Source organism: Zingiber officinale, chromosome 9A (genome assembly GCF_018446385.1).
Source record: "Zingiber officinale cultivar Zhangliang chromosome 9A, Zo_v1.1, whole genome shotgun sequence".
NCBI lineage: Eukaryota > Viridiplantae > Streptophyta > Magnoliopsida > Zingiberales > Zingiberaceae > Zingiber > Zingiber officinale.
The window spans coordinates 84,314,132-84,329,916 of record NC_056002.1 but is presented as its reverse complement, the minus strand read 5'-3'; the positions used below and the strand labels follow the sequence as shown (position 1 = coordinate 84,329,916).

The 15,785-nt window shown below is 36.5% G+C and overlaps 1 long non-coding RNA gene across 1 annotated transcript; it reads right to left on the bottom strand.

The window, feature by feature from the left end:
- Window positions 1-10,541: 10,541 nt before the first annotated feature.
- Window positions 10,542-11,140, bottom strand: LOC122021734. Its single transcript, XR_006122624.1, has 4 exons — window positions 11,016-11,140; window positions 10,842-10,949; window positions 10,691-10,754; window positions 10,542-10,601 (listed from the first exon to the last, which is right to left on the bottom strand). It is a non-coding gene; the product is annotated as an uncharacterized LOC122021734 (long non-coding RNA).
- Between the last annotated feature and the right edge of the window lie 4,645 nt (window positions 11,141-15,785).

The following is a 15,785-nucleotide window of genomic DNA, read 5'->3' as shown; positions in this document are numbered from 1 at the left end:
AATCTTGAACTCCAAGTAGACTCACTTAATCAAATGAGCTCAATATCCTATATTGACTCATTTGGGCATGGCCATGCACTTCGTGGTCTCACTCTATCAAGAATACCGATGTCTCTCCCGTCATATAGGAGGGATAGATCCCATCTACATCACTCACATCCCTCTGCATAATTTGTTATATACCCTGTAATCGCTTTTATAGTCCACCCAGTTACGGGTGACGTTTGGCGAAACCAAAGTACATAACTCCTTATGTAGGGATCTATGGTGACTTTAGGTCTAAGGACTAGTACTCATACTAATAGCCACATGAGAAAGTATATGACACTCATATAACGATCCATGATACTTTCTCATGGTGGGTCATTCAGTATACATTCTCTAATGTATACCCATGTGTCAACTTGATATCTCTATATCCATGACTTGTGAGATCAAGTCAACGAGTGGACCTACATGCTAGTCTTATTGCATTAACATTGTCCCTGAATGTTAATACTCGACTAGGAATGATTTAGAGTAGTGTTCCCTATATCATCTCACTATCGATTCAACCAATAGATTGATATTGGTAAGAACCTTCTACTCAAGGACGTTATTATACTTAGTTTATTTCGCACCAATACAAGTAAGTATAATAACCAAATAAATACCTTTATTAATAAAAAAATATGATACAATAAGTCCATAATACAATCATCAAATGATTGGCTCTAGGGCTCTAGCTAACAGTATCTGCTGGTCATGCTCAAAGCATACAAGACATTAGGACGAGTACATAGCATGGCGTACATGATAGATCCTATGGCTGAGGCATAAGAGATCTGATCCATGCGGTCTCTCTTCTCTCTAGAAGAGGGACCTCGAGTCTTCGAAAAACTCACGCCATGTGACATCGGCAGAAATCCCTTCTTGGAGTTCTGCATGGCAAACCGTAGGAGTACCTTGTCAATATATGTACTCTGACTTAGGCCAAGCATCCTTTTAGATCTATCTCTATAGATCTATATTCCAAGAATGCGGGATGCTTCACCTAAGTTCTTCATTGAGAAACAACTCCCTAGCCAAGTCTTGACAGACTGAAGCAAAGAGATGTCACCCCCAATGAGTTGTATGCCATCCACATACAATATAAGGAAGACAACTGTGTTCCCCACAACCTTCTTGTAGACACAAGGCTCATCTTCATTCTTGATGAAACCAAACTGTTTGATCGCATCATCGAATCGAAGAATCCAGCTCCGAGAAGCTTTCTTTAGTCCATAAATGGACCTATGCAGCTTGCATACTCTGCTAGTATGCTGTGGATCTACAAAACCCTCAGGTTGTGTCATATATACATCCTCGAGCAGGTTTCCATTCCGAAACGAGGTTTTGATATCCATCTGCCATATCTTATAGTCATGGTATGCTGCAATAGTAATCATGATCCAAATGAACTTAAACATCGCTACTGGAGAAAAGGTTTCATCATAGTCAATACCATGAATCTACTTGAAACCTTTAGCTACCAAGCGACCCTTATAGATAAGTCCATCCATGTCAGTCTTTCTATTAACGACCCACTTACACCCTATGGGTTTTACCCCTTCAGGTGGATCAACCAAAGTCCATACTTGGTTAGTGAACATGGATTCCATCTCGGATCTCATGGCTTCTAGCCATTTCTCGGAATCTAGTCTCGTCACAGCTTCCTGATAGGTGGTGGGCTCATCCTCTATGATCACAATGTCATCATGATCAGACATGAGAAATGAGTATCTCTGAGGCTGACGAAGTACCCTATCAGATCTGCGAAGATGTATGTCTACTTGAATTGGTTAAGGTTCCTCAACTCCTTGTGGAACAACATCATCCACAAAACTTTGTGGTTCTAGTTCAACTTCCATCAAGGCTTCAGTGCTATTGTTTGCATCTTGAACTTCTTCAAGATCGAACGTACTCCCACTAGTCTTTCTAGAAACAAAATCCATTTCTAGAAAAATCCCAGTCTTAGCCATAACTATCTTGTGTTGATCGGGAATATAGAAGTAATATCCCTTCGTTTCCTTGGGATATCCAATGAAATAACACTTGTCGGATTTGAGTCCTAATTTGTCTGAGACTTGACGTCTAACGTAAGCCTCACAACCCCAAATCCTCATAAAAGACACCTGGGTATCTCTCCCAGTCCATATCCTATATGTTGTCTTTATTACAGCCTTAGATAGAACTCGGTTGAGAATGAAAGCTGCTGTATCTAGAGCATAGCCCCAAAGAAATGTAGGAAGATCTGTGTGACTCATCATAGACCGTACCATATCTAATAAGGTACGATTCCTCCTTTCGGATACACCATTCCACTGTGGTGTTCCAGGAGGAGTGAGTTGGGATAGAATTCCACACTCAGCTAGATAGTCATGAAACTCATGGCTAAGGTATTCACCACCTCGATCTGATCGAAGTATCTTAATACTTTTGCCAAGCTGGTTTTGTACTTTATTCTTGAATTCTTTGAACTTTTCAAAGGATTCTGACTTATTTGTCATCAGGTACACATAACCATATCTACTGAAGTCATTAGTAAATGTAATGAAGTACATATAACCACCTCTAGCAGTGACATTGAAAGGACCACATACATCGCTATGTATAAGACCTAACAAGTCAGTCACTCTCTCACTATGTCCACTAAAGGGAGTCTTAGTTATCTTGCCTAGAAGGCATGACTCGAATGTCTTATATGATTCAAAATCAAATGAGTCCAGAAAATCATCTTTATGGAGCTGGGATAGGCGCTTGTAATTTATATGACCTAAGCGACAGTGCCAAAGATAGGTTTGGTTCATGTCATTTGACTTGAAACTCTTGGTAGTTATGTTATAGATAGGGCTCTCAAGGTCTAGAATATAGAGTCCGTTCATCAGAGGTGCACTACAATAGAACATATTATTTAAATAAACTGAACAGCATTTGTTCTTTATTATAAATGAAAGCCCTTTCTTGTCCAAACAAGAAATTGATATAATGTTCTTAGTCAAAGCAAGCACATAATAACAATCATCCAACTCTAATACAAGCCCAGAGGGCAGAGATAGAAAATAAGCCCCTACAGCAACAGCAGCAACCCGTGCTCTATTGCCTACACGTAGGTCCACCACGCCCTTCGTCAATGTCCTGTTATTTCTCAGCGCCTACACATTACTACAAATGTGAGAAGCATATCAGGTATCTAATACCCATGATGAAGAAATAGATAGATTAACTTCTATAACATATATACCTGAAGTGAAAGTCTCACTTCTCTTCTTTTTAAGATCTTCCAAGTAGACTTTGCAGTTCCTCTTCCAGTGCCCGGTCTGACTGCAGTGGAAGCAGGTAGCATTCTTGGCGACCCCTCCTTTAGGCTTCAGTGTCTTGCCTTTGCCCTTGGCTTGGGACTTTCCCTTGCTTTTAGGCTTGCCCTTGCCCTTGTGTTTCTAAACCATCAGAATAGAGTTGGGCTTAACCTTCTTAAGGTTGAGCTCAGCAGTTCGTAAAATACTAAGCAGTTCGGGCAGTGGCTTGTCAATTTCGTTCATGTTGTAGTTCATGACAAATTGACTGTAGCTCTATGGCAAAGACTACAAGATTAGGTCAGTGACCAGCTCTTGGCCAAGTGAGAATCCCAACCTCTGTAGATTCTCTATGTACCCAATCATCTTGAGTACATAGGGACCTACGGGAGCCCCATCTGACATCTTGCACTGAAATAGTGCCATTGAGATCTCAAATCTCTCGTGTCGTGCTTGTCCTTGATATAGTTGACGAAAATGTTCAACCATATCATAAGCACCCATTAACTCATGTTGCTTATGAAGATCAGAGTTCATGGTCTCGAGCATTAGACATGATACATCTAATGCGTCATCTTGATGCTTCTTGTAAGCATCTTTGTCTGCTCGCGTGGCATTGGCAGGAGGAGCCTCCGGAATGAGCTACTCTAGGACGTACAGTTTACGTTCTTGGGTGAGAACTATTCTCAGATTCCTATACCAGTCCAGGAAATTTACTCCTTTGAGCTTGTCCTTATCAAGGACAGAACGGAGAGAGAAGGTGTTCATGTTTGACGTCATGGTTATCTACAACAGAAAAATGCAGAAAATAAATAAACATCATATTCTAGTAATCATTTAATTAGGCTTTTTAATTAAATGATGCTCCCACTGAATTCTATAATTCATGTGGGACAAGATCCACATCATACTATGCCCTGAGTTAGGTTTGGCTAAAACGCCCAAGACTTAGTATGATCGGTAGGTAACAATTTACCAATTACATCTCTATGCAACTTTTGTTTATAGGATCAAGATCCACATTTATATTAAAACTCGAGTTAACTTTGGCTAATACACCCCAGAGTTAATATAAATGTGATTTTGACCTATCTACCAACCATTGGAAAATTCCTATAGTTAAACTCGATCCAATTGAGTTAACTAGTTACTCAATCTAATTGAGTTGTACTCACCCATGTGTTGATAGGCGGGACCAAGATTGTCCCTCCGTTCCCTACCAAGATAATATGTTTTGCTCTACTTTGGCAGATTCAACAACACATGTGATTGAGGTACTGATAGGTATCACGGCATGGTAGGCATTTGAGTTGACACGATTGAGATCTAATCTAATCGATAGGGTGCATCTTGTACACGATTTAGATCTAATCTAATCGTTAAGGAGCTAATTAATTACTATACTAGCATGCATCACATATACACACACAAGCAATTAATTAAATTATTTGTGATTAGTCATGGCCCTACTACGATCTTCTCAAGCCAATGAGAAGATCGGATGGTCAAACTAGGGTCAACAACTTCTCAAGCTCCTCCCTTTGACCACCATGTGTTGCTCGCGCCCTCCTCGTAACTCCGTCTCGAGTGGACCTTCCACCGCTCCAATTTTGTACATTACAATTTTGAAACTCGAGTTACATTCGAGTCTAAACTAATTTACAACAAGAATAAAAAGAGAGGCACGATGCACAGGTCACGTATCAAGTATACAGCACACACAACACAAATGACGGCGCGCAGGCTGTAATATGAATTACAACATAATTTTCAAATCCAATTTGGGTCTTTTGGGCCATGCCTATCACAAAATAATACATAATTCTAAATTATGTATTTTCTATAATTTTTTGTAATTTTTACCACAATTTTTATAATTTTTATGAGTAAAATTCCCGGCGGTTCCATTTAGCGGGTTTTCGGGCGCAATCGTGGAACGAAGCCCCATGCGGGGTCAGGGGTAGCACCCCTACCCGCGATATAACCATTGTGAGTGTTCCTTAGCGATCCTACAGTGCGTTAGCCCGCTGTCCCAAAAATATTTGGGGCAAAACCTTGCCGTTTGGGAAAAATCTTCTCGGTAGCCGAAGCCTACAAGTGTCTAAGCACTTGTGCTTCACTTCTACGAGAAAAATACCCATAAAAACTATAAAAATAGGAAATTCACAGAATATTATAGAACTGATATTTTTTATAAAAATAAAAATTAAACTCGTACAAGACTTCACACGTGGCTCTGATACCACTGTTGGGTTTTTAGGGCCGCAAAAACCGCTTTTTGCGTTGTGGAAACCCCGAAACCCCAGCCACCGGATCAGTGCAAAGATTAAAATTTAGAAAAACATTACGAGTACAAGTTTCTTACACTAGTTCTAAACTAGATCTACAAGGAAAAGGAATTTACCCTTGATGCGAAACCCTTCGCAATCTCGCTCGTCCTCGGTTCGCCGGATCTCGAAAGTGTCAAAGTAGACACTTCTCTTTGTGTATCCACACAAGCAAGAGATGGAGAAGAACCTCTAAGGATGTGATAGCAACCTTAGAGATCAGTAATGGAGGAAAGGGAGAGCAAGAAGAAAACTAGAGAGGAATAAGATGATGGAGTTACTCACACAAGCACACAAAATGCACTAACTACACATCAAAAGTAGTCGGCCACTTTAAGGGGAATTGTAACTTCCATGGGATGCCAAGAGTCACAACTCTTGGTAACTCCCATGAGGTGGCATTTCACTTAAGCAACCATGATGATGTGGAGAATCATCATTGGACCACTTAATGCTAACTCACCAATGAGGTGGCAAATTGTCAAGTCAAAATTGACCCTTCATTTTCTTCTCAAGTCAAGTCAAACTTAACCACTTCTCTCCCTTGGTTGATCTAATCAACCATTGGTTCAAGTCAATTTTAATTTAATAAATCTCTATTCATTGAAGTAAATTGATTAAATGAGTCTAAGTCCAAATTAGACTCACTTAACACATGAACCAAATTGAGTCCAACTCAATTAGTCTACTTTGGATTACTCTTAATCCAATTTGGTTTATCACATGGACCTAATCTTTTAGGTTCATCAAATGAATCTAATCTTCATCGAATTGCCCTTTGTGTGTGACCCTATAGGTTCTTATAACATAGACAATGCTCCTAAACCCATTTAGAAGCATAAGTAATGAGCGGTATCTAGCAACACATCATTACTACCCAAGTTATAAGAATGTTGAGATCCAACATCACCTTGTGACTACTTATTGTGACTCCTCACAATATACGACATTGTCCTTCTATCCTAGACATCTAGATTGATCAATGTGAGGCATAGACCGTGTCATCCTCTAATCAATTTAAATCTTGAACTCCAAGTAGACTCACTCAATCAAATGAGCTCAATATCTCATATTGACTCATTTGGGCATGGCCATGCACTTCGTGGTCTCACTCTATCAAGAATATTGATGTCACTCCCATCATATAGGAGGGATAGATCCCATCTACATCACCCACATCCCTCTGCATAATTTGTTACATACCCAGTAATCGCCGTTATGGTCCACCCAGTTACGGGTGACGTTTGACGAAGCCAAAGTATGTAAGTCCTTATGTAGGGGACCATGGTGACTTCAGGTCCAAGGACTAGTAGTCATACTAATAGCCACATGAGAAAGTATATGACACTCATATAACAATCCATGATACTTTCTCATGGCGGGTCATTCAGTATACATTCTCCAATGCATACTCATGTGTCAACTTGATATCTCTATATCCATGACTTGTGAGATCAAGTCATCTTGTTGACCTATATGCTAGTCTCGTCGCATTAACATTGTCCCTGAATGTTAATACTTGACTAGGAATGATTAAGAGTAGTGTTCCCTATATCATCTTACTATCGGTTCAACTAACCGAATGATATAGGTAAGAACCCTCTCCTCAAGGATGCTATTATACTTAGTTATTTGGCACCAATACAAGTAAATATAATATCCAAAACAAATGCCTTTATTTATATACAAGAATATAATAGAATGCGTCCATACAACAATCATCAAATGATTGGCTCTAGGGATCTAACTAACATTGCATGCTAAAACGAGCAAGGATTGTATCGATATATGAAGTTTGGGATATGCATAATATTCTTTTCTTGCAATCCCTTATTATTTTTATCCCAAGAATATGTGCATTCTCCCAAGTCCTTCATATCAAATTATTTGGACAACCATACCCTTACTTCCGACAACACTTTGATATTGTTTCCAACTATCAAAAATATCATCTACGTATAGTATAAGAAATACCACCACGCTTCCATCACACTCCTTGTTTACACAAAACTCATCCGGTCACTGAATAAATTCATACGACTGGATTATTTCATTAAACCAGATGTTTCAAGACCTTGAAGCTTTACTTCAGTCCATAGACTGATTGAGCTTGCACACAAGATGTTCTTTGCTCTTTGCAATAAACCCTTCTGGTTGCTATATATGGATGTTTTCTTCAAGACTTCCATTAAGGAAAGTTGTCTTGACATCCACTTGCTAAATCTCATAGTCATATGAGCAGTAATAGATAAAAGAATCCGGATAGACTTAAGCATGGCTACCGATGAAAAAAGTTTCCTTTTTCAACAAGCCTTGTTTTGAAATTTTCCACCTTCCTTTCTATCCCTCTTTTCCTATTGTAGACCTATTTTCACCCAATGTCTTTTACACTATTTGGTGATTCTACAAGCTCCTAGACATTATTAGAATACATATATCCTAATTCTGTATTCATTGCTCTTTGCCAAGATGCTACATCTTTATCTTGGAGCGCTTCGTCATATGTCCGGGGATCAGGTTCATGTTCACTTGGGATCAAGTCCAGAGACTCTCCCAAAACATGAATTGTTTAGGTTGCCTCACAACCCTCCCACTACGACGAGATACTGTCTGTAATTGTGTGTCATTTGTGATACGTGTTACGGTTTCTTGTGATATTTCATCTTGTAGAGTTGCTACTAGAGTAGACGTGTCCTCTATTATTTCTTTAAGAACAAATTTACTTATGGGCTTGTGGTTTATTACATAGTCCTTTTCTAAAATCCGGTCATTGGTGCTCACAATGACCTTCTGATTTTTAAGGACTACAAACCTTCTTTCGTTTCTCTAGGATAATCCACAAACAAGTGAACTCCTGTCCAACTTCTCAGTGTCTCCCTTTAGCACATGTGCTGGACTACCCCAAATCCGAATATGCTTCAGATTAGGCTTACGCCTATTCTGCAATTCTATGGGAGTAGAGAATTCTGACTTGGAAGGTACTATGTTCACTTCCGTTTCCAGAGTATATCCTTAAAACAAATTTGGTAATTTTCTGAATAACTCATCATCGATCTACTCATTTCCATAAGAGTCCTATACCTTCTTTCTTCTACACTATTCTGTTGGGGTGTACCAGGTGCAGTTAGTTGTGATTGAGTCCTGACTTCTGATAAGTGACTCCTAAACTCTCCTAAGAGGTGCTCGCCATTATGATCTAACCATCGTGTCTTGATACTTTTACCTTGACGTTACTCCACATCAGCCTAGTACTTTTTGAACTTTATTAAAGCACTTAGACTTGCGGCGTATCAAGTAAATGTACCCGTATCTTGAATAGTTGTCTATAAAATAGACGAAATATTCGAAACCACCTCTTGCCTGAATAGTTATAGATCCACACAAATCAGAATGAACTATTTTCAACACATCTTTGGTTCTATACCCCTTAGACTTAAAAGGCTTCTTGGTTATTTTTTTTTTCAAGTAAGACTCGTAGGTTGGAAAGATTTCCACTACCAATGAACCCAAAAGTTCATCAACTATTATCCTTTGAATCCTACTCAAGTTAATATAACATAGCCTTAGGTACCAAAGATATGATTGGTTCATTTTCAAAGGTTGCTTTCTCTTATTAGAGTTAGAAGATATGTTATTAATTTCCATTTGTTGCATCGTGGGAGTTGTTGGATTTTTAAATTGCCGACCAACGTACCAAAACAGATAACTTCTCTCTTTTTCTTGATAACAACTTTGTTATTAAAAGAAGCAGAATATCAAGTTCTTTGAATAGTTTAGAAACTGAAAACTGGTTCTTTCTAAACTTGGTACATAAAGACAATTTCTCAAAAATCCATGTTTTATTCCTATCGAAGAATAAACATCTCCCACTGTAATAGCTGCTACTTTCGCAATTGTGCCCATGGTTACACTATGTGAAAATTGTTAATAGACTTCGGATATTATCCGAAGTAATAGGTAATTAATTACCGAAGTAGACGCACGTGAAGTAAAAGGGTAAATTTTTTACTTCACCACACATTACCGAAGTCTATCACCGGTTCAAAACCGGTTCAAAATCGAACCGTTTTTGAAGTAAAAAAGTTATATTACTTCATCAAGAGCTTTAAAAATACCGAAGTAAAATCGATATATTACTTCATAAGTTGCGTTATTTGACGAAGTAAAATATGTATACGACTTCACATTTTTTTAATTTTGGTATAGTAAATGTTTTATTTTACTTCCGCATAATTTGACTTAGTCGAAGTATTTATTATCATACTACTTCATCATAGTATAGAAGTAATAAAGCATATTTTACTACAACAAAAAACTTCAAATGTAGCGAAGTAATTGATACGAACTACTTCCCAAATTTAATCAGTAGTGAAGTAAATAGTTTATTTAACTACACCACTATTTAAATTTATAGAAGTCTTTTGTGTTGTATTACTTCAGTATTTATTCTTACCGTCGAAGTAATTGATAATATTTTACTACAATAAAATTTTAATTGGCCAAAAGAGTATATGATCACACAATATTTTTCACCATCAAAATTAAACAAATATATCATAAATATGTATCACATACAATCCAAAAGTGTATTCATAAAAGACATGTATAACCATAACTCAAAATTTTTTGTATCCAAAAATCTCTAAATACAATCCAAAATTTATATCACAGCCTACACTTAAGCACCTATATAGAAGTAGACGAATTCGCTCCATTCACTTCTGACTTCATCATACTGAGATTGATCGTAATACTGTTTGTTTTTTGATGTTGCAAACTGAAACATAAACAGAAGTTTGAGAGTCAATGTAAAATGATTCAATATTTCATAAAGAAGATATTTTATAAAGAAGAAATTCACCTTCGTCTCCAATTGGGGATATTCATCCAAGACTATCTCTTTCATGTATCGTATTATACAATATCCACATTCAACACCACCTTTTTGCTTTAGATTACCCTAATTAAATTGAAAATGTCATCAATAAGTTATAATCCAAATAATAAGAATTATTAACTGATGTCTAAATACATAGTCATAATACATACCGTCAATTGTTTAAACCCAGGTCCTTTTGAAATACCCCTTGATGCATTGTATAACTTGACCCCACTACATTGTAAAAAATAGAAAGTTATTTTTTTCAACCTCTAATGAATTTAATGTATATATTCACAATCAAAATAATCTACTACTTACTTGGTCACAATAATTTGCCAAGCATGATCTCGATTCCTATTACTCAAAGAGTCCAATAAATATATCATATTCTTATCTTCATTAATTATAGTCAGAATCCAATGGTACCTGGACAAATGAAAATATAACATTGACTAGTATGTAGTAGGAATTGATAAATAATTAAAATCTTACCCAGTATTGTATGGAATGAAGCAGATACTATCTCTGTTTGATGCTCTCAACTGCTCAGCAATATGTTGTGACAATTTACTGCCTTCTTCGCCCACACCACATGTTGGTATGTGACCAGGATCCACAAATGAAATATACTCAGCTCTATTTTCTTTCTTCAAGTATTTGTAAAGGTAACTACAAGATAATTGCAAGGTAATGATAAAGTAATGACAAATCTAAATATACCCCATGTAAACCAAACAAAAGTATGTGAATTAATATTGCAAATGAAGCATAGCATTTGAACAAATATTGTATTTAAGATATAACATACCCCATGTAAACCAAAATTTGCCTAGCACCTATCTCTTTCATCTCCATAAAGCACAAGATATCTTCTCTTAGCAACCATACACTTTTAGGACATCCAAACATAGCTTCATCAAATTCTATGTGTATACTCTCATCTTCCGGCATCAATTTGACAACATATGAATAGATATACTTGCATGCCATCGTTAATGTTTTTTCAATTTCCTTGTACTTATCCTGATGACCATGAACATCCAATAGAGCAAATGATTGTGGTTGCACATTCTTCTACAATAATTTAAAATATTTATATGAGTATTCAAATGATAATTAAGATTTTTTTCAAATACCAATTATTCATAGAAACTGAAAGTACCTTTTTTGTTGGTAGAATTACCAACTCTTTAGGTCAAGCAACAATTGCTCCAACAGCATCATTGACGATTGTTGGTCCAGACCGAATTGGGATTGGGAGCTCTGCTCTTTCATCTATGACAACATCAATAGATACCTTGAAATTCCCTTCCCCAAGTGGAACATGATGAATCAATATATCTGGACCTCCTTCTGATAGTATTGTGCCGTACGCCACCACATTTTCACGTTGTTTCACGGCCAAGTTACATTTTCTCCCCTTTAAAAATAATAAGAAATTGTATATAAATATATGAATTTGAAAAAAAAGAATCAATTTGACATAAAATTGTGAAATCTATAACCTCCAAGTTTGAAGTGTTGCATTCATAAACCTCCACATCATCTCTCCATTTTGGGTCATTCATGTTTGAGGACTTGGTAGATATCACAGCCTCATAAGTTTGATTATTATTGACCTGAGCAAGTTGAGCCTTCAATTTCTCTACTTCAGCCTTCAAACTCTTATTCTCCTCCAATTGTTCTTTGAAGTTGTCGGTCGAATCCTTTGGGACTGATTCCCTATTACTTCTTGCAGTTTTAAAGTAGAGTTGGGGTTTTACACATCCACCCACACCTCTAACCCGTCCATAGTGTTCCTGGTTGCCTAAGGCAGTAGTTAACACATCATTCATCCCAGAAGATTTGAACTCTCCTTTGACCTTCTTTTCCAATAAGTCATCCTACAATTTGGGATGTAACAAATCAATCTAAAAACTCCAATATTATTTATCTAGGAAATTTGAAAATTAGATAAAACTAAACATTTACAATTTTCTTAGCGACTTCTGCTGTCTCCATATTTGTTATATTGCCAGACTTGTCCTCACGAGCTTTACGCCAAAGCATTGATCTATCAACTTCTTCATTTTCAGCAATTAATTTTTTCTCCCTCTACAATTCCAAAATTGACCAGTTAAATAATATTGAGTAATTACTTGAAAATGACAAATAAAATGCTCCATAGCTTACCAATTCAGCCTCCAAACCAATGTAACCCTTGCGAGATAGCCGATGATGATATTTATATTGCATTGTCCACTTTTTTTGCTTTTCATGAATACCCTACATCATTATATTCTTGAATTAAGTATGGAAATAATCTGGAAAGCAAAAAATTAACACCATGTGAATTGCAGAAATAATCAGTACAACATTGAGCAGGTTGAACAATAATCAGTACAAAAATTTCAAGAGGTTGAACAAAATTAACACCATGTGGAAATAATCAGTACAACTTTTGATATCAATCCATCTTATTTATACTCAGCAGGTTGAACAATAAGGTACTCGTGTTGAAGTGAACATTGAGTACTTTGATGGAGTACTTTTCAGCAGGTTGTTACAATTGCAGGTTGTTACAATTGGAGTTTGGATTGCAGAAAAGTACTGTTCACTAGTAATTTTTGGAGTAATAAGGTACAATTGCAGGTTGTTACAATTTAAATTGCAGAAAAGTTTGGATGGAATTTACCGAAGTTTCAGAATTATTTATATTACTCAGCATGTTGTTACAATTGCAGAAAAATTTGGAATTTCAAGAGGATTTGATAACATATGGGATCTTGCATCAAAGTACTCGTGTTGAAGTGAACATTGAGCATAGTTGATAACACATGGGAACTGCTTACAATTGCATTTGTTAAAACAAAAGGTAAATAAGAATACGCCAAATCATCAAAAAATCTGATAGCAAATTCAATTAAAGTATCTAGCCTTTGTTAATTGAAACACGAAATAAGAGAGCACATATATACATGGGTTTTGTTTCTGCAGTTCAGTAAGAGAGGACATATATACTTGATGCTAATTGAAACACGAAATAAGATGCTAAGGTAACTAGTGGGACAGTAGCTACGAATTTGATGCTAATTATTGAACACGAAATATGGCTGACAAATGCTGGCATTTAGTCTTTCATTATGATCAGTTGGATATCCCTAAGGCCATTCTTTTGGCAAATCTTGCAACTTCTTCAAATAAGAACTCTTATAGTTCAATGGAATTTGTCTCAACTATACACAAAGCCACTTAGAGCAAGCATGGGGAATTGACATGAATTGTAAGATAAATAATAAGGAATTGCCACTCAATTTTCTGGGGAATGTAATACCCCAGCGTGTTCCCATCTATTTCTACTAGAAGTGATAAGATTTCTATTGTCTTCTATAAAAATACCTAATTTTTGAGAAGTTCTTCTAACTGTTGCATATTTGATAACCACATGCCACTTTGAGCATTACAGATGTCCACAAGATGCAATCCTTCTAATGTTTAAGATGAACATAAAAGAAAACATGACAATATTCATATGACATACCTCCCATGATGGATGAAGTCTCTCATCTACAAATGCTTTCCAAACTGCTTTTGGGATCTGATATTGACCCGGTGGAGAACTTAATTTTTCATGATTGTCTTTATTTGGCCAAACAAATCTACTAGTGAGTTTATTTTTGAAATCTCTCCACTTTTGAGACGCTGAACTCATCACAGCAGCCTCACTTTGTGGTGCTAATTCGAACACATTCTGCAATATAGAGTTGGAATATTAAAGAAGGCAATGACAATAGATTAAAGAAGGCAATTATACAGCTAACTTGATTTGGGATTGTATGTGTATATTAATCTTACCGAGATCTCTTCCCACAATTTTTTTTTTATATTTTCTGGAACAATAGGCCAAGAGTTTATGTTGATTGGCACCATGGTTCTAGCAATAGATCCGATGTACGATTGCAATGCCTTTCCATTTGCATTGTATAATGGTCGTCCCAAGTTATCATAATCAATCTTTGCTTTCTTTCCCCATCTTGCAGCTGCAGTGAGTTTACACATTGATGTAGGCCCTCGCTTGTTTTTCTGAACATCTACAGAACGTTCTTCTCCATCAGTAACTCTATGTAACTTTGCATCGGCTGCTCCATGTAACTCCACATCAGCTACTCCCTATATCTCCTCAACTACTACTCTCTGTTTTTTACGACCCATCGAGTATTGTCTGCATAAGAATATAAATAAAACCAATATTAAAATCTGTACAATAGCATAAATATTTACAATAACAGTAACATAAACATGATATATATAATTACAATAACACAAACATAAATAAATAACAACACAAGAATAAACATGACATAAAATTGCAAAACATAATTTTGTAAGGTGCATAAAACATCCTTTCTTATTCAAAACATAAACATGACATAAAAATGCAAAACATCATTTTTTCTTTTTTGTGACCCAAACACCCTCAGTTTCTGATCTAAAGTATCTTTCATGAGCAGGAATGCAATGAGTATCAACATCATCAATTGGTCGAGAGTCGGGAATACTGCTCCAATCATCATCATCTCCCACATAACATCTATTTGGAACTGGGAGAACAATTGACCACCCATTTTTTAATGGGTCATCAATATAAAAGACTTGGTTGACTTGACTTGCAAGCACAAATTCATCATTCTTGTGTCCCCGTTTGTTCAAATTGACCAAGGTGAAGCCACATTCATCGTTGTTGATTATTCCTTTGTCATTTGCAACCCATGCACACTTGAAAAGAGGAATGTGAAATTGATGATAGTCTAATTCCCATATTTCTTCAATCACTCCATAGAAAGACACATCAGTTAGTAAGGGATTCTTATCTTTAGCACTACAGACAAGCATGGTGTTGGCAACTAAAGAAACTCCACTGTTTTGGCAAACTCTATCATCATCTCGCGCCTTTGTTTGGTATAAATTACCATTTATCACATAACTATTATACTTAAGGATTTGTGCACGTGGTCCATGGGCCAACCATGTTAATGTTGATGTCGTTCCATCATTGCAACTGTCAATTTCAGCAGCCACCTGGCATGTAGTCAAATTGATTATGGTGATTAAAAACAAAAGTTACAAATTATTCATCACAAATGATAGTAAAAAATTGATGAATCTAATATCCACCTTTGCACGAAACCAGTCAATAAACCTCTTGTTGTGAGCATCTTGTATCCACCTTTCATCTTTCTCTTTTTTGGGAAACATTGATTTCAAGAAAATTTTATGTTCACT